The sequence below is a fragment of the Hippopotamus amphibius genome, chromosome 3 (assembly GCF_030028045.1).
Source record: "Hippopotamus amphibius kiboko isolate mHipAmp2 chromosome 3, mHipAmp2.hap2, whole genome shotgun sequence".
Classification (NCBI taxonomy): domain Eukaryota; kingdom Metazoa; phylum Chordata; class Mammalia; order Artiodactyla; family Hippopotamidae; genus Hippopotamus; species Hippopotamus amphibius.
In genome coordinates, this window is record NC_080188.1 from 81,878,658 (window position 1) to 81,899,746 (window position 21,089).

At 41.4% G+C, this 21,089-nt stretch overlaps 1 protein-coding gene across 9 annotated transcripts in view; it reads left to right on the forward strand.

Annotated features, from left to right (window-relative positions):
• Nucleotides 1-2,877: 2,877 nt before the first annotated feature.
• The window catches only part of FHIP1A (FHF complex subunit HOOK interacting protein 1A), a 256,905-nt gene continuing 238,693 nt past the window's right edge, over nt 2,878-21,089 (forward strand). For 7 of the 9 annotated variants that reach the window (XM_057726592.1, XM_057726589.1, XM_057726600.1 and 4 more), the window contains exon 1: nt 2,879-3,192. The gene's annotated coding sequence lies outside the window, so the exon portion shown is untranslated. Of the gene's footprint in view, nt 3,193-3,571; nt 3,625-21,089 lie in introns of those variants that run through there. The other 2 variants (XM_057726601.1, XM_057726593.1) reach the window with 2 other exon arrangements.

Sequence of the window (21,089 nt, forward strand, 5' to 3'; positions counted from 1 at the left end):
AATTCTTAGAAGGGAAATTTCTGGTTCAAAAAGTATACATTTTAATTATTGAGACATCAGTTGCTAAAAATTATTATAATTTATACTCCCTTCAAGCATAATATATCGTCTAATATCACAATAGGCATAATTATTTTTTCTAATCTTTGCCAAATTTATAAATAAAAAATAATCCCTCACATTCTAGCTTTACTTAATATGGTTGGGCTTTTTAAAAATATTGTTTTTTTTAGAATTCTGTTTATCTCCTTTGACTATTTTTCTATTCTTATCTATCTTATTTGTTTGTAAGAGTGCTTTAAAAGGAGTAGCAACTAATATTCTTCTCTTATTACATATGTTGTGGTTTTTTTTTTTTTTTTTTTGCTTTATTACCAACCTTTCATATTTCAAACTCCTTTCCCAAACTAGCAAACTCTGATACTTTAGCGTCTCTTCTTGAGGAAGCAGAATTTAGGAGAAACTATCATCAGGCAATTTGCACTAGGCACCTTTGTTGGAATTCATTTCTTATGTTTACATTTCATGACTTTTCTCTCCTGTTTTCTTTCCCTTTCCTTTACTTTTAGGGCATAATGGATGGATATATATAAAATTCATATCTGCAGGGAGGGAACATTCTTAAGTGGCTGCCGGGTGTCAGGTACTGTGCTAGACACTTCACTACATTAATTCATTTTATCCTTAAGACAACCCTAATGAAGTAGGTATTCTTCATTTTATAAACTGAGGAAATTGAAGACATTCAAATCACATGTCCTTTCTTTCCTGTCTTCCCTTTGGCCTTCTTGATTTTACCCCAACCTGCTGCTTTTGAGGTCTTCTCCATCTTTGTTATGGCAATTCCATCCTTCTAGCTGCTCAGGCCAAAACCCCTCAGAATCCTCCTTGCTTTCTTTCCTTCACACTCCACATCCAGTCTGTGATGAATCCCTGTCCGCTCATCACCACCACCCCTACCTCCCTGATCCAATCACTGCTCTTGCTCCTGGATTATTTCAATAGTTTCTCATTGGTCTCTGCTTCAGCCGTTACCCCTCTACTGTCTATTCTCAGTCAAAGTGATCGTATTACAATGTGTCAGAAGATGCCACTTTTCTACACAGAACCCTCCAGTGGCTTCCAATTCACTCAGAGTAAGAGTCTCATTTGATTTGTGTCACCTCTTTTCTGATTTCTTCTCCATTCTGCCACCCTGGGCTTTTGGTTGCTCCCAGCACAGTCAGGCATATTCCTGCCTCAGGGCTTTTGTACTTGCTGTGCTTTGTGCCTCAAATGTTGTCTGCCCAGATATCTTGTTTCCCAACCTCCTTCAGACCTTTGCTCAAATACCTCCAGAGGCTTTCTTTGATCACCTACTTAAAAGAACAGACCTCATACTCATTATGTCCTGTTCCTGCCTAATTTTTCTCCATATGGCAAGCACATATTTTCTTTATCATCTATCTCTCCCACCTGGAAGGTAAGTTCCATGAGGGCTAGGAGTTTTATGTTTTTGGTCTCTGCTGTGTCCCCCAACCTTTATAGGAATGCCTAGCATGCAAAAAGCACCCAATCAATATTGGTGGAATAAATGATCCCCCCACATCCCAATTGTTAGAACAGGCTCAGATGACCTCTGGGCAGGACTTCCCTGCTCCTACTCTTTATTTCCTTGTTCTTCTCCAGCTTTTACTTAGGAGCCACGTGTCTTGCACTTGTTACACGTGGAAGGCTGGTGAATCCTGAGTTATTTGCAGCAGGTGCGTTCCTGCATCAAGTATAGCCGTGGTGGTAGAAAGATCAGGAAGAGTGAAGTTTGCATCCTCTGATTACCATGGTTGCAAGAGGTTCTCGAAACTAGATAGATTTGATTCTGGTTGTCTCCGGATGCCATTCACCGAGAACGGAGGGAAGAAGGTACTTCCTCCAAAGGAGAATTTGGTGAGGCGCCAACAGGATGCTGCTGCGGTAGGGAGAGCTCCACACCCGCCTCTGCAAGCCGTGGTGTGGCCCAACGCGCTCAGATTGTGGCTCACCTCCAGTTTCAGCCACACCTACCACAGGGCTCTGAAAATGCCAGGAGAGCCTCTAACCAAGAATTTGATTCCTCCTCCTGGATTTGAAGTCCAGAAAGCAGATCCTTAACTTTACCACCCAAGCACACAACGGGCGTGGAAGGAGGAGGAAAGGGGAGGGGGAGGTGGCGATGCCAGTTCGGCAACGTGCCCTGAGGAAGGGCAGCCGGCAAACGCGGGGCCGGGCCGTCCGGGGTCTGCGGGCTGGGCTCTGGGAAGGACAGTGAGACACGAGGCAGCGCCCAAGGCCACCGGCCTACCTGGGGTGGTAGGGAAATGGATTTCCAAGCTGCTCTCCCATCTTCCGGGGAGTCATGACTTGGGGAAATTTCTTTTTGCTGTAGAACCGTCCGATTAAACAGTCCTCATTTTTAGGGGGAAAGTTGCCAGTGAAGTGTGACACCGACACCTCCACGTACGCGTGGAGCTGACTTTCTCCACTTAGCAGAACCCAAGAAATGAACTCTTTGGCCTGACTGTAAAACGTGTGTGTGTGTGTGTGTGTGTGTTTGTGAAGGAGTGTAGTTCCAGCCACAGGCGAGCCCCCAAGGGCGAGGTGTCCTCCATTCCACAGGGTTTAAGTTTCTGTGGAAACTTTCCCTCAGAGGCTCCGCCTTCTTCACCTTGGCAACGGGCGAGGGGGCAGCTGCGCAGCCCAGCCGGCCCCCGCCCTTCCCCCCACCGCGCACCTGGCGGCCGCGTGTCCCCGAGGCAGGGGCGGGGCTTGCGGTGGGGCGGGGCAGCGCGCTCGCTCCCCTGGGCCGGCTCGGCAGGTTGCGCCCCGCCCCGCCTCGGGCCCCGCCCACGATCGATCGCGAGGGCGCGGAGTGGAAGGGCGGGGGAGCTCGGGAGCGTCGCGGCTCCGCCACCGGCTGACGCACCGTCGGAAAGTTGCGCTCCGACCGTCTCCCACCTTGTACTTTCTTCCTGGGGCGCCGCTGTAGAGTTGGAGCCCGGACGTGCGAGCGGCCGGGGGCCGGGCAGCGGGACGGACCGTCCGGAACCCGGCGAGGAGCCCGCTCCCCCTTCCTAGCGGTGCCCGGCGCGGGTGGCGGAACAAACTTTCCGCACTGTCCCCGGGCAGTCGTGGCGAACCCCGCACCGCGCGGGGAGGAGGAGCCGCGGCCGCTGACAGGTACGTGGCGTGAGGAGCTGAGATTTGCGCCTGGGGGAATTCTTTTATTTTAGGGGTTATGGGAAAGCGGAGGGCAGAAGTGCCCCTTCCCTGCATCCCCCGGCCGGGCGGGAGGGGCGGCAATTGGGAAGGGGCCCCGCTGGGAATATCCCAAACAAGGTCGCCGTGTGGGGCCGAGGCTCGGCGGGGAGGGGGAGGCTCCCAGAGCCGCGGGACTGGGCGTTTCTCGGTGACTGATCCCGGGGGAGAGAGAGCCAGCTTGTTTTGACGGAGAAGGATGGCATCAGGGCTCTCCACCCTTTCCTTGGTCGCTGGGGCCAGAGAGCCTGGTCCTACCGGAGGAACCAGCAAAGGCGAAGAGATCTGGGGCTCAGGTTTCCCCTTCAAACCTCCTCGCTTTTACAGGAGGGGCAGAGGAGGTGCCACTCTGAGGTTTGCAGCACTTTCCTAGCGTGAGGACTTATTTGTTGGGTGGCTCTTGCTCAGTTTCATCAAGTTTTATAATGAAACTGCGTTCAAGTCGTGGTGGTTATTGATGATGATGCTGGTATATATATGTGTGTGTGTGTGTGTTCTGCTCCGACCTTAACAAAGGTCCTTTGTTAATTCCACTTCTGCTAGGGAGTGGAACTAACTGCTGTCCTATTTCAAGCCCAGCCATAGCAAGGTGTTCGTGGCAGCGGTAGCCTTGTTTGCTTGGGACTTTGGGAATCACGTGGGCAGGTCTGTTGAATTTGCCCAGCTCTGTCCTACCCACTTGGATCCATCCATTCTTAATAGACCCGGTTTTTGTTAATCCCAGACTCCTGATTTCGGGTCTGTTAAGAATGGATGTGACAACAGTATTCTAAAATTGTAATGATGGTTGCACATATCTGTGAATATACTACAAAAACTATGGAATTGTGTACTTGAAATGGATAAATTTTGTGGTATGTGAATTGTATCTCAATAATGCTGTGCGTGTATATATACATATATAAAAGAATGTATGGATCCAATGGGTGGGACAGAGCTGGACTAATACACATTACTATATGTAAAACAGATATTCAACAAATACTGGCTAGCACAGGGAACTCTACTCAATACTCTGTAATAACCTAAGCGGGAAAAGAATCTGAAAAAGAATAGATATATGTATATGTGTAACTGAATCACACTGTTGTACACCTGAAACTAAAAACACTGTAAATCAAGTATACTCCAATATAAAATGAAAATTTAAAACAAATAAAAAAAAAGACCCTGCTTCCACCATTCAGCAGGTGCTGCAACCTTAGCCACTTAGGATGGGGAGCATTCCCTGTGGATGGAAGGAGCCCAAAACAGAAGAGAGACAGTCCAGAGGAGTAGTAGTGAACAATGCACACCAGTTGTTGCTTGCCTGTAGACTGGGCCCGCTCCCTGCCTTCTCTGGAAGGGCCCTGCTATCAAATTCATTTCGTTAGGAAATCAGCTGCTCTCTGCTAATAGCCACAGCAGCCCTGAAGAAATTATGTAGGTCGTTGAAAAATAATTCCTACTTAATCACCTTTATCCTGTTGATTAGCGAGAGAGAGGATTTCCTCTCCTTCATGTACCATGCCTGGTTGGCAGGGTCACCTGCCTGGCCTCCAGTTCACTTGTATAAACCTGGCACTAAACAGGATGTTTACCCTGAAACTGCCCAAATGTAGCGTACCACAGCCCAGGTGAACATTTGGAGAACTTTATTGGTCTTCTCCAGACAGAAATTGAGTAGGAGATTCAGTCCATAAATTTACTGTTTAGTGCAGCATACTTGTTGGCTTTAGATAACTTTTCAGATAATTAAAGGCTGGTTTCTTTTAGTTCCAGTTAATTCCTTTCTGCAAAGCTCATAAGAACTTTGTCCATGCTTGTCTTGAAATAAATTAAGTTTGAGGTCCCATTTGTCATTTGTCCTGTAGCTATAGGAACAGGATTAAACTGTGTGGGGCTGATGGAAAAGACAAGAGAAACTGAGTATCACTGAACTGGATTGAGAGAGAGATTTAGAGTGGTCTCATAATCTAGGCCCTAACTACACAGCTAGCTTGCTACTTGCCTCTAAATAGAGACACTATAGTTGTATCACTTAATATAGGCCTTTGAAGACCAGAAATGAGAGGACTGTTTTACTACAGTGTGGGTAATGCGTTGCTGGACAGTTCTTCATGATAACTTCCCAGATTTGGTTCCATGAAATTGGGACATTTGTAGAGACATGGATGGACCTAGAGACTGTCATACAGAGTGAAGTAAGTCAGAGAAAAGCAAATATCGTATATTAACGCATATATGGGGAATCTAGAAAAATGGTACAGAACAACCAGTTTGCAAGGCAGAAATAAAGACACAGATGTAGAGAACAAACTTATGGATACCAAAGAGGGGAGGAGGGTGGGGTTGGGGAGGGATAAATTGGGATTGCCATATATACATTACTGTTAAGAAAAAAATCAGTTGTACACTTTAAATATATGCCGTTTATTGTGTCAATTATATCTCTATTTAAAAGTTCTTAAAAAAAAATTTGGTTCCAAACGCTTTCTCTGCAAAGTTATTTCTACCGTAATCGGAAACCAATAGATTATGTCTGCAAATCAAAAAGCAGACGTACAAATTATGTTGAAATACAGAGATACATATTAGAAGAAGCCTGAGGAGAGACTTTTGAAATTATGTTCTTGTATTTTATTTTTATTTATTTTTTAAAACGTTTATTTATTTGGCTGCATCGAGTCTTGGTTGAGGCATGTGGGATCTTTGTTGTGGTGTGCAAGATCTTTCATTGCTGTGTGTGGGCTTCTCTCTATTTGTGGTGCAGGGGCTCTAGAGTGCATGGGCTCAGTAGTTGTGGCACATGGGCTTAGTTGCCCTGTGGCATGTGGGATCATAATTCCCTGACCAGGGATCAAACCCATGTCCCCTGAATTGGAAGGTGGATTCTTAACCACTGGACCACCAGGGAAGTCCCCTGGTATTACTTTTAAAAATAAAATTTGTTAAAGAAGCTGCTTTTCTCTACAAGTATAAAACAGAATTGCTTTCTCTGATTCCTGCTTAGTTGCTCAATCTTTGTTTTGTGTACATTTGTCTCATAGACAATACATAGTCTCTGAAGAGCTGGACCCTCAGGTTCTGGCCTTGGAACACGATTTACATCTACTTCACTGTTATTGTTAGTGACTTCTGACTTTTAGGAGATCAGTGCTCAAAAGTGACTGGTGCCTTCAAGGATTTCCTTTATAGGGATCTCTTAGTGAAGACAATAACAGAAAGTAACATTTTTATAGTGCTTTATGAGCAACAAAGTGCTTTCACAGATACCATATTTGTGCTTTGTAATTTAACCATTTCGTAGTTGGTGCTATTATATTCAACTTACACAGGAGGAAAACAAATGAGATTCAGAGAAGATAAGGAACTTTTAGGTACATTCTTTGTTCCTGTATGTGGTGGACTCAGACCCAAATGCAGGATTTCGGATTTAGAGGCCAGGCTTTAATTTTTTTCTCTGCTACATTTTGTGCAGTGTTTGGATGTGAAATGGGACCTTATCTCTCATTAATCAAAATGCATGCCCACTGGGGACAGGACTGTATAGAAACACGTACTTATACATGTGTGTACATGCATGTGATCTTTATATCCCAACAGTGTAGCTGCACCATAGGAGATGGGACGGGTGATAAATGCCCCAATAGTTGCCATAAGGAACTTTTGGTAGGGTCTCAAATTGAGAAAAATCAGAAAATAGTAATTTAAACGTGTGATTTACAAATATGGAAGTAATTACTAGAAGAAACATCTAAAAGAAGTGAAGGCCTTTCTTTTGGAGAGTGGAACTCAAGGGTGAGGAGGAGCCAGGCAGGAGTCTGATATTTCTGGCCATGTACCTTATAACCTTATACCTTATAGTTTATACTGTGCACGTGTGTGTGTGTGTGTGTGTGTGTGTGTGTGTGTATCTTTTGGCAGGGAAAGAGTAGAGGTTTGCTTTCAGAATTTTAGAGCTGAAAGGGACCACAGAGATTGTTTATTCTCAGTCCTTTCATTTTGCAGGTGAGGAAGTTGTGGTAGAGGAGTTTAATTGTTTTGCCAAGGTCACATGACTGTGGAGACACCCCTCTCCCAGCACAGGTTCACACCTTTCCCCGCCTGGTGGAAATTTCCCCCATGCTTGCAATTCCTCAGTTACCTTTCCAGGCTCTGCTCTCTTCTTTCTATCTAGTTTTTACAGTGTTTGAATAGGTTGTAGGACTGTGGGTTCAAAAGTAGGTAGCTATCTCTAATTCCTCATGTTTCCATTATGAAAATGCTTCAGATAGTTTCAGAGTCTGCAGAATCTGTCCTTTTTTTGGGGGGGGTGGGTTAATTCTGTAATAACTTAGAATTAGAGACACATTTGCAGTTTGTTTTCAACTATTCAGGAATTGACAGTGTTGAATTTGATAAATACTGGCGTTTGGCTAAACTTTTATTCCTAGAAGCTACTACTAATGGGAGATGGTAAAGGGGCCCTTCCAATGTCTGTGTGTTGCTTAATTTTGAAATTCTGAGAATAAGGAAACAACTGTCTTCCAAAAGAGAGGTAGAGGCAGATGATATTGTAGAGCTATAATAGGAAAGTTTTTAACACCCTAAGATTTCCCTTTTCTTTACACATAAGGTTTTCTCCTACTTCCCCTCCAATTATATCATAACTTAAAATAAAACTTTATTTTTTCTGATTATATACACAATACATATTATTCAACATTCAAACATTACAGAAATATGTAATGTTGAAAGTTAAAGTGCACTGTGACTTTGTATTCTAGAGAAACTTCCCCCAAATTTCCCTATATCAAAATATATTATTGTGATTATTAATAACAAGTGGGGTAATGTAAACAGCTTTCAACTTTTTTTTATTTTTAACTTAATATGTGTTGAAAATGTTTCTATGACTGTGCATACAAATCATACTATATAGTATTGCATCACAGGTCAAACAGTTTCTTATTGTTGGAAATTTTGGTTGTTTCCCATTTTTCTATAGTAAGAATAATGCTTTAGAGAACATCCTTTAAAGTCTATCTTTGTACACTTGTGTAGAAAAGGTCTGTGAAAGAGTCATAGGTATCAAAATGTTAAATTTGTCTAATTTACACTTCCTCTAATAGTGTCCCTACATTTTTTCCCCAGATTTTTATTGGAGTATAATTGCTTTACACTGTTGTGCCAGTTTCTGCTGTACAACAAAGTGAGTCAGCTGTGTTTATACATATATCCCCATATCCCCTCCCTCTTGAGCCTCCCTCCCACCCTCCGGTCCCTACATTTTAAATTACAGAAATAGCTTTTTTCTTTTTGAATGTATTAGACTGAAGATAGAAATTATTATTACATGACCAGACTCTGAAACAAAAGGTTATAGTAACAAAAGGCGCTGAGCTTTTAGGTAAGGCTTACCTCATTTCTTCACGTTTCAGGTTCTTTTTGGCTTTAATGTTTTCCCCAAGAGAGTATAGTAATTGATAACAGCTATAAAAATACTCTGCAGTTGTTGGATGAGCTGCTAATTACTTTTTATAGAGCATAGTTTAAAAAAAATTGTTTTTGAGAACATTATTCTAGGACATGCCATTAAGGAGTTCAGAGAATCCACTAGTTTTTACAGAATGCAGAGTGAGTGTATTTTAGCGCCTCCTCTTGCATAAAAATTTACCTCTGTTGAAATATTGGTCATGGGTCAATTTTAAGATCCTTAGACCTATAGAAAGTTCCAGGAACCAATTTCACTATGTGTCTATGTGTGGCAAATGTGAAATACCATACTTTGGCTGAATTTCATGACCCAGGCTCACTGAAGCAGGAACATGTCAGGAATTCCTCTGGCAGAATTTTTACTGACCATCATAGAGAGTTGATTAGTATTTTCATTGAGTCCAAGCTTTGTTCATAGGCATTCAATTAGAGTATTATATTTCATTCCTCAAGATGAGTATCTTCTGTTTTGTTTGTGTTCATGGAACTTGGAGTTCATTCATGATTTTCTTTGTAATATATCAGAATGAGTATAAAAATATCTTAACAAATGTAAATGTTTGTACACATATATAAACACATGCCCTATATATAAATATATACACACATACGTATATATATACACACGTGTGTATTTATGTGTAAGTGATATAAACTATACTTAAAAAATATGATTACCAGGACTTCCCTGGTGGCCGAGTGGTTAAGACTCTACGCTTCCGCTGCAGGGGTCACAGGTTTGATCTCTGGTCAGGGAACTAAGATCGTGCATACAGCATGATGCAGCCAAAAAAAAAAATGATCATCATCAGGTCATTTAGCATGAATACTTTTTGCATCCTCAAAAGGAAGAGGATGTCTGCCCATATTTATTGTATTAGGAAAAGTTTCTTCATATTTTTTGTATGAAAAATTCGTTAGTAAAAAAAGAATTTGTTAGGATACAAGGGAAACTTCATTGTTTGTATATAGTCTTGTATTTTGATTTTTTTTTATCTCTGTAGGAAAATGCAACATACCTTATGTATTAGTCTTTTTTTTTTTTTTTTTAAAGGCTTTTAAAAAAATATCTGTTTGGTTGCACTGGGTCTTAGTTGCAGCAGGCAGTCTCCTTAGTTGTGGCATGCTGCCTCAGTTGCAGCTCGTGGGTTCCTTAGCTGCAGCATGTGGCTCCTTTAGTTGTGGCATGTGAACTCCCAGTCGCAGCACATGTGTGGGATCTAGTTCCCTGACCAGGGATCAAACCTGGGTCCCCTGCATTGGGAGTGCAGAGTCCTATACACTGCACCACTAGGGAAGTCCCCTTATGTATTAGTCTTGGTTATTGCCTGTCCTCTAACACTGTCACTTTTTTGATAAGTTGAATATTTAAAATCTCCTGTTTGTGTGTATTGCAGGGTGTTTATACTGTGGCTTATTTTAAGCAAGATGCAGTAACTTAAATGCTTGTGAAATATGTGACGATAAGACTTTCATTGACCTTGATTTGCTTCAGGAAGTACCAGACAACTTGCTATTTACTTGAGTTGTATTAAAAACTTAATGGTTACTGCTAATCTCTCATCAGCTTGATAAAGTTTGACCTTCTCTCAGTTTCCTCCTTGTTCTTCTCCACGGGGTTCCTGTTGAAGACTTCCTGTGTCTGATTTAGAAAGTGGACCCTGCAGTTGCTCTTGATGAATCCGGTTGTAGGTTTGTGTTTAGGTGTTTGGGGGGCTGGTTGTGTTGCCTCCTCCCTTTTTTTCCCCTAAAGTAATCCTACCTCTTGATGGTGTTTTAGGATTAGTTTGCCACCTAGGAGTGGTCATTTCTCCAATGAATCACAAAATGAGTCGGTCTGATGAGGCCTCCTGACTCAAGCCTGACTGATTCAACCTGCTCTCCTGCGGGCTTCTGTCAGGATGGGCACGCCAGGAGCAAACTCTCAACTTGGCTCCCTTCCCTGCATGGGTAATCCCCAAATCCGCATCCTTATTGCTGACCTTTGGATTCCTAGGCTTACTTTTCTAGTTCCTGCTGCATAGGTCTCCACTGACTTTTTTTTTTTTTTTTTTTGTTGGCCTGGCGGCACAGCTTGTGGCTTGTGGGATCTTAGTTCCCTGACCAGGGATCAGACCTGTGCCCCCTGCAGTGGAAGTGCGGAGTCCTAACTATGGGACCCTCAGGGAATTCCTTGCATAGGTCTCCATTTGGATCCTGACATCAGATTAAACTAAAGGATGACAAGAGTAACTCATCTTAATCACTTAGCAGAGTGCCTTATGTTGAATAGTATTGTATATGTATTTGCTGTTGATGGTCTGCCTCTTATTATCACTTGGGTAATTATAATATCTTTTACCTTGTTTCTGTTTCCAGCTTTTCTTTTTGTAATCCATTTTCATGCCGTAATTGGTTTGATTCTGTAAAGTACAGCTTTGCTCATGTCTCTGATCATGGTCCTTGTTGCCTACTGGGTAATGACTCAATTCAAGTTATGATGGTTAAATTTAGGTGCCAATTTGACTGGGCCATAGGGTGAGATTTGGTTAAACATTACTCTGGGTGTGTCTGTGAGGGTGTTTCTGGATGAGATTAACATTAGAATGGCAGCCTGAGTAAAGCAGGTGGCCTTTCCATTGTGGGTGAGCCTCATTCAATCCACTGAAGACCTGAATTGAACAGAAAGTCTGAGTAAGGGAGACTTTGCTCTCTCTTCCTGACTGTTTTTGAGCTAGGCCATCCATCTTCTGTGCCTCTGGCCTCACATTTGGACTTGAACTATATTTTCAGCTGTCCTACTTCTCTGGCTTGCCGACTGCAGGTTTTGGGACTTCTCAGCCTTCATAATTGCATGAGCCAATTCCTTATAATAAACCTTTCTATCTGTCTGTCTGTCTGTCTCTATATACACATACACACACCTCCTTTATATATGTGTCTCCTGTTGGTTCTGTTTCTCTGGAGATCCCTGACTAATACTCAAGGCATCTATGATCTGGTGCCCTGTGCAGATCCTCTGCTCTGGCTGCTGTGCTGATCTGTTCCTCATTCCTGAGCGCACCTACCTATTCCTTTTTCGCTGTCTCTGCTGGGACCAGTCCATCCTCTTTCCAATTATTTCAGTGATGTGAATTCTTCAAAGCCCAGTTCAGAGCCTGTGTCCTCCTTTAAGTCTTTCTTGGCTCTGTTTTCCTGTAGCAGTTTCCTGGCATCTGAAACTCTGTACTGAAATTTTAGGAATTTAGTCATTTGATGCTTCCTAGTGTTATCTTTTATATAATTATTCTTCTTCCCAACTGTATTATAAACTCCATTAGGACTGGGACCAAGCTCTGTGCTTCCAAACCCCCTGCTGTTCTTGGTTTTGCCTCACATAGTCGGTGGCCAGTGAGTGAGTACTGTGTTTTTTTTTTTTTTTTTTAAAGCACTACGCTCTACCAAGGAAGGGGAGGCAAGTGTGGGGCATGTGTGCTCAGTCCCCCGTCTGGAGCCCATGGAAGAAATGTTTAGCTCATTGCCCATTGGACCCAGAACTCTTTATCAATGCAGTGCTCCAGGGAGACTCTGCCAGTTGTTTGGAGTTGTTACTAGAAATGAAACCTATATATCATCCTTGACCTAGAGCCAACTATTCCTAAGAAAAAAATTGAGTCATATTTAACGTCCTGTTGAATTAGCCCTTTCCTGAGGTACTGGTTTGCACCTGTTTTTGCTCTCATCTGCTTTGCTCTTGTCTCTTGTAATTCCTCTTGCTGTGCCTCTGGCTACGTTGTTTCATATCTTCCTCTGTAAATATGTTAGGTAGCCTGTTGGTGTCAATAATTTTAAACAAGGGGGAAGAAGAGGAACTATGTAAAATAAGCTGTATGTTCCTAGGCAATTTGGATTTGTCAAATTTTATGCACATTTCATTCAAGCTCTGATTTTCCTTATTTCTCCTACAATTGAATGTAGTTTTTGAGGAACGTCATTGGAAATCTGGCCTTGTTATGCTCGTTGGCGTGTCTTTTAATCTCAGGGTAGTAGTGCAGACCCTCTGCACTTTCCTTCCCCCTTCCCCTGCTCTCCTGCACTTATATTCTAATATATTGCAGTTTACTTATCTATTATGGGTATTGTTTAGCAACTGAATAAGAACATAAAGCTCCAGGAAGGCAGGGTCTTGGCTGAATTAGTTTTGACAGTCTTTAGCTCTGTGTCCTAAGATGTAGACCAGCGCCTGCCTTCCAGTAAGTGTTTGTTGAACTGAGTGGGCGATTGCTAACTTGAAACCCTTCACCCCCACATCCCCTTTGTTGTCTAGGCTTTCTGTTGAATCCTCTGGGCCCTTTCTTTTCTCTTTCTTGTTGCTGAAGATCCCTTCTATCCAGACCTAGTTAGTTCTTTCAAACCATACACCTATCTGTTCCCCAGGTGTGTGCTTTTGTAACAGTTACATCAGTAGCAGGAGTAATTCAGAGTCTCTTGGCTGTTCATGGTTTACAAAGCACTATCACATATAAAATCTTATCAGAAGTATTTTCGAGTCTGTGATGGCAATGAATTTTTTTTTTAAACTCAGCATTTTTAAAAAATAAATTTTATTTATTTATTTATTGACTGAGTTGGGTCTTTGTTGCTGCGCAAGGGCTTTCTCTAGTTGTGGAGAGTGGGGGCTACTCTTTGTTGTGGTGCTTCTCATTGTGGTGGCTTCTCTTGTTGTGGAGTATGGGCTCTAGGTGTGTGGGCTTCAGTAGTTGCGGCATGTGGGCTCAATAGTTGTGGCTCTCAGGCTCTAGAGCACAGGCTCAGTAGTTGTGGCACACAGGCTTAGTTGCTCTGCGGTATGTGGATCTTCCCAGACCAGGGATCGAACCTGTGTCCCCTGCATTGGCAGGCGGATTCTTAACCACTGTGCCACAGGGAAGCCCTGGCAAAAAATTCTTTAAGGCCTGTCTTTCACCAGAGTATGCAAGTTAGCAAAGTCTCATCCCATCAGGGGATGCAACCATTCTTCAGTGTGTGCTAGGCATACCCTTCCCTTGGCTGTGCTGTTGCCAAATTATGAATAAGGAGCATGCCTCTTTGATAGCAGCTTCTGGCCTTCTAGGAACAATCATTATATTTCCCAGAAGAGTGTGTGTATGGTATAAGGCCCTCAAGTAAAGTGGTAAAAATGGAAAAGGAAAGAAAGAAGCAGACACCCACAACATGTTTATGGGACACTTTTCAATGGAAAGTACTTGGCTAGCTGCTGAAAAACTATTATTGCATCAAAGTTAATTTGATAGCGGGAGTTCCACGTGGACCTCTCCAGCAGGAATTGGAGACACAAGCATGGAACTGAAAACGCTGGCCTGAACGATGCAGATCATGTAGAGATGAGAGCTGGTGACGTTCAGGTCCTCCATCAGTAAATTGCCATTCCCGCTGCCCCTGTTGTCACTGAGCTGAGAAGACGGAGCCATTTTCTTCCTAAAGGGCTTCTGTTCTTGCCTCCAAGCCATGGGAGTGCTCAATAACTATTAGTGTCTAATGATGACACAGGAATGTTCCTCTGAGCAATTGCAGAGCTGAAGGCGTGTCACACATTGACAGGTGGTCACAAATCTCCTTTTGCTGTTTTGAAATATCACTGCCAGGGGAGTTGTATACATCTTGTTCAGGCAGAGCGGTCTTAAATATTCATTCCTTTTACCTATTACTTTAAGAGAAATGCCAGCATTTCGTCTTCAGGCTGCCAGTAGCAATTTTGGAGAAATTGTATTATAACTTTTTCAAGATACTTATTTTCATATAGCTCATTTATTTATACATTCATGTATTAATGTTATTCAACATTGTTCTTGATGAAGGGACAGGCACTTTGAGGTTAGTGGAAAGTCAGGGGTTACATGGAGGTCTTTGATCAATTACAGTCTCTGGTAAGTTAATTAGCAAGTATGTATTGTTGTGGGAGGCAACATGGGCCTTGTAGAAAGAGAATGCAATTTGGGTTCAAATCTGTTTCAAATCCCGGCTTTACTATTTAATAAATGTGTGTCTTTGTACCAGTTACTTTCCTATGATGAACCTTAGCTTCTTTAAGTGGAGATAATAATGCCCATCCTAGGAAGTTTCCATGAGGGTTAGATAAGATAACTCACGTGAAGTGCTTACTGTGGTAAAAACAAAAAAAAAAAAACAAAAAAAAACAAGCATCAATACATGGTAATTGTTACTTATGTACTGAGGCTTTATTAGCACTATTCTAGGGATTGTTTGGGGAGGGTGGTCTTTCACAAGGTATGTAGGACATATGTCTGCAAGGCCATAAAAGATGGTGACAGATACGTGTTTGACACATGAAAAATCAGGACAGCATGTGATGAAGTGTTATTTGTACAGAAAGTAAGCACAAGGAACCAGAAAGGTTAGAGGTCACTGTGGTCATAGGCTTCAAGAATCATGGTGGGGGTTGTATTAGGATTCCTTTGGTTGTAAATTATAGAAATTTAATCCGTATGGAAAGGGAAATTATTGGCTCACATGGTCAAAGGTATGGGAGAAGTGGAGGAGGTCTTGGACACCAAAACTGAAAACTCCTATACCACCAAGACTCTCTGTGTCTTATCCCTACTTCTCTCTGAGTCTGTTTCCCCCATGTGGCTGGGGGCGTGGCTGCCAGCAAGCCAAAGAATTACCCAGAAAGAGGGCCTGATCTTCTTGTTTTAGTCTACATCCCAAAATCGCAGGAATGCCTTTGGTCGACTTTCTCTGGGTGACACCCTTGTCCCTGTGGCCAGGGGCACAAAGTGTTCGGTAACTGGCAGCCGCATCTAGAAATGCATAGTTAGGGTAGGGAAAAGGAACAGTCTCCTGAAAGAAGGATTGTGCCATTCTCAGAAAAAAGAGTAGTGCTGGACGCAGGAGCAGGAGGTGTGTTTACTTTTGAGGGGGAAGAGGACAGCTTGAGATGGTTGCAGAGAGAGAGGCAGATGTACAGAACACGGAACCGGGGTGTTATCAGCCTGATCCACCAATTATAAAGTTCCCAATCAGCCTCTGACCTAACAGTTTTAGCCATCACTGATGATCATTCCCTAGATCTGTTATTTCATTAGGGGTAACAAAATGACAGGGTGACTGGTTTGAAGGGGTTGGTTGAGGAGTTTGGACTGATCCGATAGGGCATAAATCCTGAGAATCAACATCAAACTGACATAGTCATGTTGGATCCTACCTTTTATTCTTTTTTTTTATCATTATTTTTTAAATTATTTATTTTTTGGCTGTGTTAGGTCTTTGTTGCTGCACATGGGCTTTCTCTAGTTGTGGAGAGCGGAGGCTCTCCTATGATAAACCTTAGCTTCTTTAAGTGGAGATAATAATGCCCATCCCAGGAAGTTTCAGTGAGGGTTAAATAAGATAACTGATGTGAAGTGCTTGCCATAGTAAAAAAAAAACAAAACATCAATACATGGTATTGGTGAATCAGGCTGATAACCCCTGAACCCACTGATCAGTCTTAAGCTTATAAAAAGAGAGAGAAATGAATACATGCCCCCTGATTTGATGCAATAGGGAATATATAGAAATAACCCTGAGGTTTTTTTGCCAAAAAACTGAATGTGGTTCTGACTAAGACTTTAGATCTAACTACTAGTTTATAAGAAGCACAGGAAAAAGAGGACCTTGTTGAAAAAAACCATGGAGGTGTGATCAGCCAAATCTAGAATGTAGAAATAAATGTCTGTAGGACAAGTTATTCAGTCTGTTCAGTAAATAAATGGCAAAAAAAATCAAAGAAGAGGAACTATTATTTTTTCCCCAAAGTCAGTGTCAGGTATATGTTTTTATTTGTTATATTTTTATTCATTATTTTTTTAAAAATGGCATTGAGACTTGAGAGACATAGCTGTGTTTGAATCTTGGTTTGGCTACATCAACATAAAGTTATAAATTACAAATAGAAAATTATGGGACAATTTGAGAAATTTAAACTGGATATTAGAAAAATTAAAGGACTTTTTAAAAAAGGAAATTATAATTATATTATTATTAAAAAGTATTTCTTAAAGATACATTCTGAAATTTTTTTCAGATTATGTGATATTGTATTAGTTTCCTATGACTGTGGTAACAAATTAACACAGACTGGGTGGATTAAACAACAGAAATGTTTAAATGTGCATTTAGCCTTTAGAAGCCAGTTTTATTAACATGCTGTGGTTTTATATTCTTTCCAAGGTGATTTTCATACTGAATTTGTTTCTTTCCAAGTTAAAAGCTGCATTTCAAAGGGGTGGTTTAAACTCTAATTGTAAAAATCTCAAACTTAGGCTTTTCTTAGCTCGTGGAGTTAGAATTTAGCTGGTACGTTTATTGTTGTTGATATGAGACTACTGAAACCCAGTTTCCTCCTTTATGTTTGTTCTGAGTTTGGTGCAGGTTGGCCTGCGTACATCAGGCACATGTATTCATAGAGTTTATAAGGCTGACTACATTTTGAACTTCTTACTACATTGCTGTGACATTGTCTGAAGCCTACTGGAAAGCTGTATTTTTTGGAGGGTGTGGACTAGAAGTGGCGTATCATAGTAATATAGATATAAAAATGATTGTTCTGTGTGGGTGAAGTCACTGGTGAAAGAATAGTTTTAAATCCTTGCAAGTCTCTTGGGCATTCTAGTTGCTTACTAAATGGTTTATTATAAAACTTGATGGTGATTGTTAAATCTCTCAGCCATTCCCTCCTTTTAGAGTTGTGAAATCACCTGATTTATGTACCTTGTAATAAAAGAGAAATGATGGATGGAAATAGTTGAGGTAATGGTTTACATTTCACTTGATATAGTATCACGATAACCTATTCTGCATTTTTTAGTGTGTTTTTGTGCAAGGAAGAAATATTTACTCAGTAATAAGGTACAGGTTCTTCTATTACCCAGGTGTAGCTTAGTTTTTCAGGAACACACATTTTTACATAAAACGAGATATTTCTTACGTTTTGTTTTTCTCTTTTCTACTTTTTCTTCATCTAAAAGAAGATGAAATATGATGCAGCACTCTGAAAAAGAACTCTGACATTTGCATGATGTTTTTTTGTTTGTAAATAATGAACAAGTAAGGAATTCTTAGGCAAAACCAAAGCATTATCTTTGAGTAAATAACGAATATAGAATACCAGTCTAACCTTTACTGCTTTTACATCCTTAGTGTCTCTCAAATCCACCCAGTTCTCTCATCTGTGTTAGCTCCACCCTCTTCTAGATTTGTACAATAGCTTCTTTTTTAAATTGTATTTATCTTTTTAAAATTAATTTTAATTTTTATTTTATATTGGAATATAGTTGATTAACAATGTGTTATTTAATAGTTTACTAGTTAATAATAGTTTCAGGTGTACAGCAAATTAATCTAGTTATATATATACATAACATACATACGTATATCTATTCTTTTTCAAATTCTTTTCCCACTTATGTTATTAGAGAATATTGAGTAGAGTTCCTTCCATGTGCTATACAGTAGGTCCTTGTTGGTTATCTAATTTCAATATAATAGTGTGTACATGTCAATCCCAAACTTCCAGTCTGTCCCTCCCCCCCCACCCTTTCCTCCTGGTAACCATAAGTTCATTCTCTAAATCTGTGAGTCTTTCTGTTTTGTAAATAAATTCATTTGTATCACTTTTTTTAGATTCTGCATATACATCATATGATATTTGCCTTGATCTGTCTGACTTATTTCACTTAGTATGATGATCTCCGGGTCCATCCATGTTACTGCAGATGGCATTATTTCATTTATGTTAGAACCAAAATTATGAATTTAAGTAATTAAGATGGTATTGATACCAGCAACAGATGAAATTACTAAACTGCAAGACAGTTCAAGAGCAAATACCCCAACAGAAGCTCAGAGTGAACAATATTAAAAAATACAAAACAAAATAAGATTGGGATGTGATTAAAAGGGGAGCAGAGAGAAGGTGGAGAGGAATTGATATCACAACTGAAAATACACAGGCACATTTCAAGTTGATGAATGACATCATCAGTTCTTAACTGGTCTTCCTGCCTTTTACTTGTCCACTGGCCTATTGGTTCCTTATTCCAGCCTTGCTGATGTTAAACAGTGTTGATTTTATGGTGTCACTTTCTTTCCCTATTCTTCCCATTTGAAAATCCATTTGAGGCTTCTCATCACTCTTAAGGTAAGTGAAGCTCTGTAATGTGTGCCGGACTCGGTGGAGTCCAGCCGACTACCTTGCCAGCCTCATCTCGGACCATTCTCTCACAAGTTCTCAATACTTCAGCACCACAGTCTTTCTTTCATTTCTTAATGTGTCCATAGTCTTTTAAAAAGCCACAGAGCCTTTGCACATGCTGTTCACTCTACTTGGAACATCATTCTTCTCCACCACCTTCTCCATACCTCTCCCCAAGTAGTCTCCATACCTCTCCCCAGGTAGTCCCCATACCTCTCCCCATGTCGGCTCCATACCTCTCCCCATGTGGTCTCCATACCTCTCCCCATGTGGGCTCCATACCTCTCCCCAAGTAGTCTCCATACCTCTCCCCATGTGGTCTCCATACCTCTCCCCATGTGGTCTCTATACCTCTCTCCATGTCGGCTCCATACCTCTCCCCATGTGGGCTCCATACCTCTCCCCATGTGGGCTCCATACCTCTCCCCATGTGGGCTCCATACCTCTCCCCATGTGGGCTCCATACCTCTCCCTTTTGATTGATTAGTTAAGTCTTATTTTTCTTCAGCTCACAACACATTTCCTCAGGGAAGCCTCTTTACACTAGCTGGGTCTCACTATTATAGGCTTGTTGAAATAACTTTCTAGGCCCCAGATGGAGCCACTCCTGCCCAGGGTGCCATGTCCACAAACTGACACTTACATGACTGTGGTGTCCCAAACACTGCTCTCCCTGCTGGACCAGGAATGCAGTGAGAATAGCTAGTCCGCCAGTCCGCAAGTGCCAAGCCCGCTCTGACAAGGCTGAGCTTGTGGCCCTCGCTGGTCACTCCAGACAAGGCTGAGCATGTGGCCCTCGCTGGTCACTGATGTTTTCTCTTTTTCTCTTCCTTGTTCTTTGTTCTTTATGCTCTGAAAGCATCCAGCCTTCAGTACCATTTTGCAGTTTTCCGTAAGGAGGTTGTCTGCTTCATGAAGTGGTAAATAAAGTTTGTTTGTATCACATCATTGTTTTCTTTAATCATTTTTAAATAGGCATTTGCATCGCCATGTCTTTTTTTCCCGTTGGACTGACTGATGGGTTATAATTTGTGTGCCTATGTAAATCGTCTTCACGAGGGCAGGTAGTGGGTGTGCTCAACATTATCTCGCTAGGATTTAACACAGTACTTGACACATATTAGGTGCACCATAAATATTTGTTGAATGAATGAATAACGTGAAAAAGTGGAATCAGATATAGTTGTTACCTAATTAAGTGCACGTACAATGCCAGTACCAAAGACATCCTAAAAAGCAAAATGTGCCCTTCACAGAGGTCATCTAGGGAGGCTGCCTGCTTATTCCATAGCTGCTGTTCTTAAAATGGGAGTTTGGAATAGTTTTACAGAATTGTCTTTGGAAGTTTTAGTTTACAAGCCACATAAGAAAAGCAGTTGTTCTTTTGATTAAAAATAATATCCAGCTTGATGATTCCCTTTATTTTGTCAGTGTAATTCCAACTCAGAGACATCAAATTCTGCTTTCAAAGACCCAAAGACCCAAATTTGTCACAGTTGAATATTTCAAAAGAATGTTATATACTTGAAGGCAGCCCTAAAAGAGTTGTTCCTAAGACGTCTTGAGCATTGGCGGGCATTTTTGTAATGAGCGTGTAGTCTTTGAAGGGGCTGATACTCCTGTGGAGGTGTGGGCTCTGCTGTTTCTGTTAAAACCTTTGAAATGAAGTTGCTCTTCATGCTGTTAGGATGTTTCACTTTTGCTTCTGGCCGTGATGCATTTTATCCTCAAGTCATTCACTTCATCTTGGTGCTTCCCATTCTCTATGGGCAAAATGCATCTTGCAAAATTTGTGGGTTTTTTTTTTAACCGGAAAGGAATGTAATGGGAATTGAATTAACTTATTATTGTTTTAAATTCTTTAGATGTTGAGTTCTTTGTTTAGGAAAAGTCCCTGTTCGTGTGAAAGATCACAGAACTGGGACCACATTCTTCCACTGAAAAGTACCAGGGATCTTTGCCAAGTTATGTTGTTCAAGATTATTTATTCAGTATTCTTGTTTTTTTTTTTTTTTTTTTAAGCCACTATCACTCAGCCTCTTTTGTGCTAGATATTGCCCCTTCACCTCCTGATTTTGGAAGGAAGTTGCTTTGCGTACTCCCTCTCTCTAGCACCTGAAATCAGCATGGATTTTAAGTGGGAGAAACT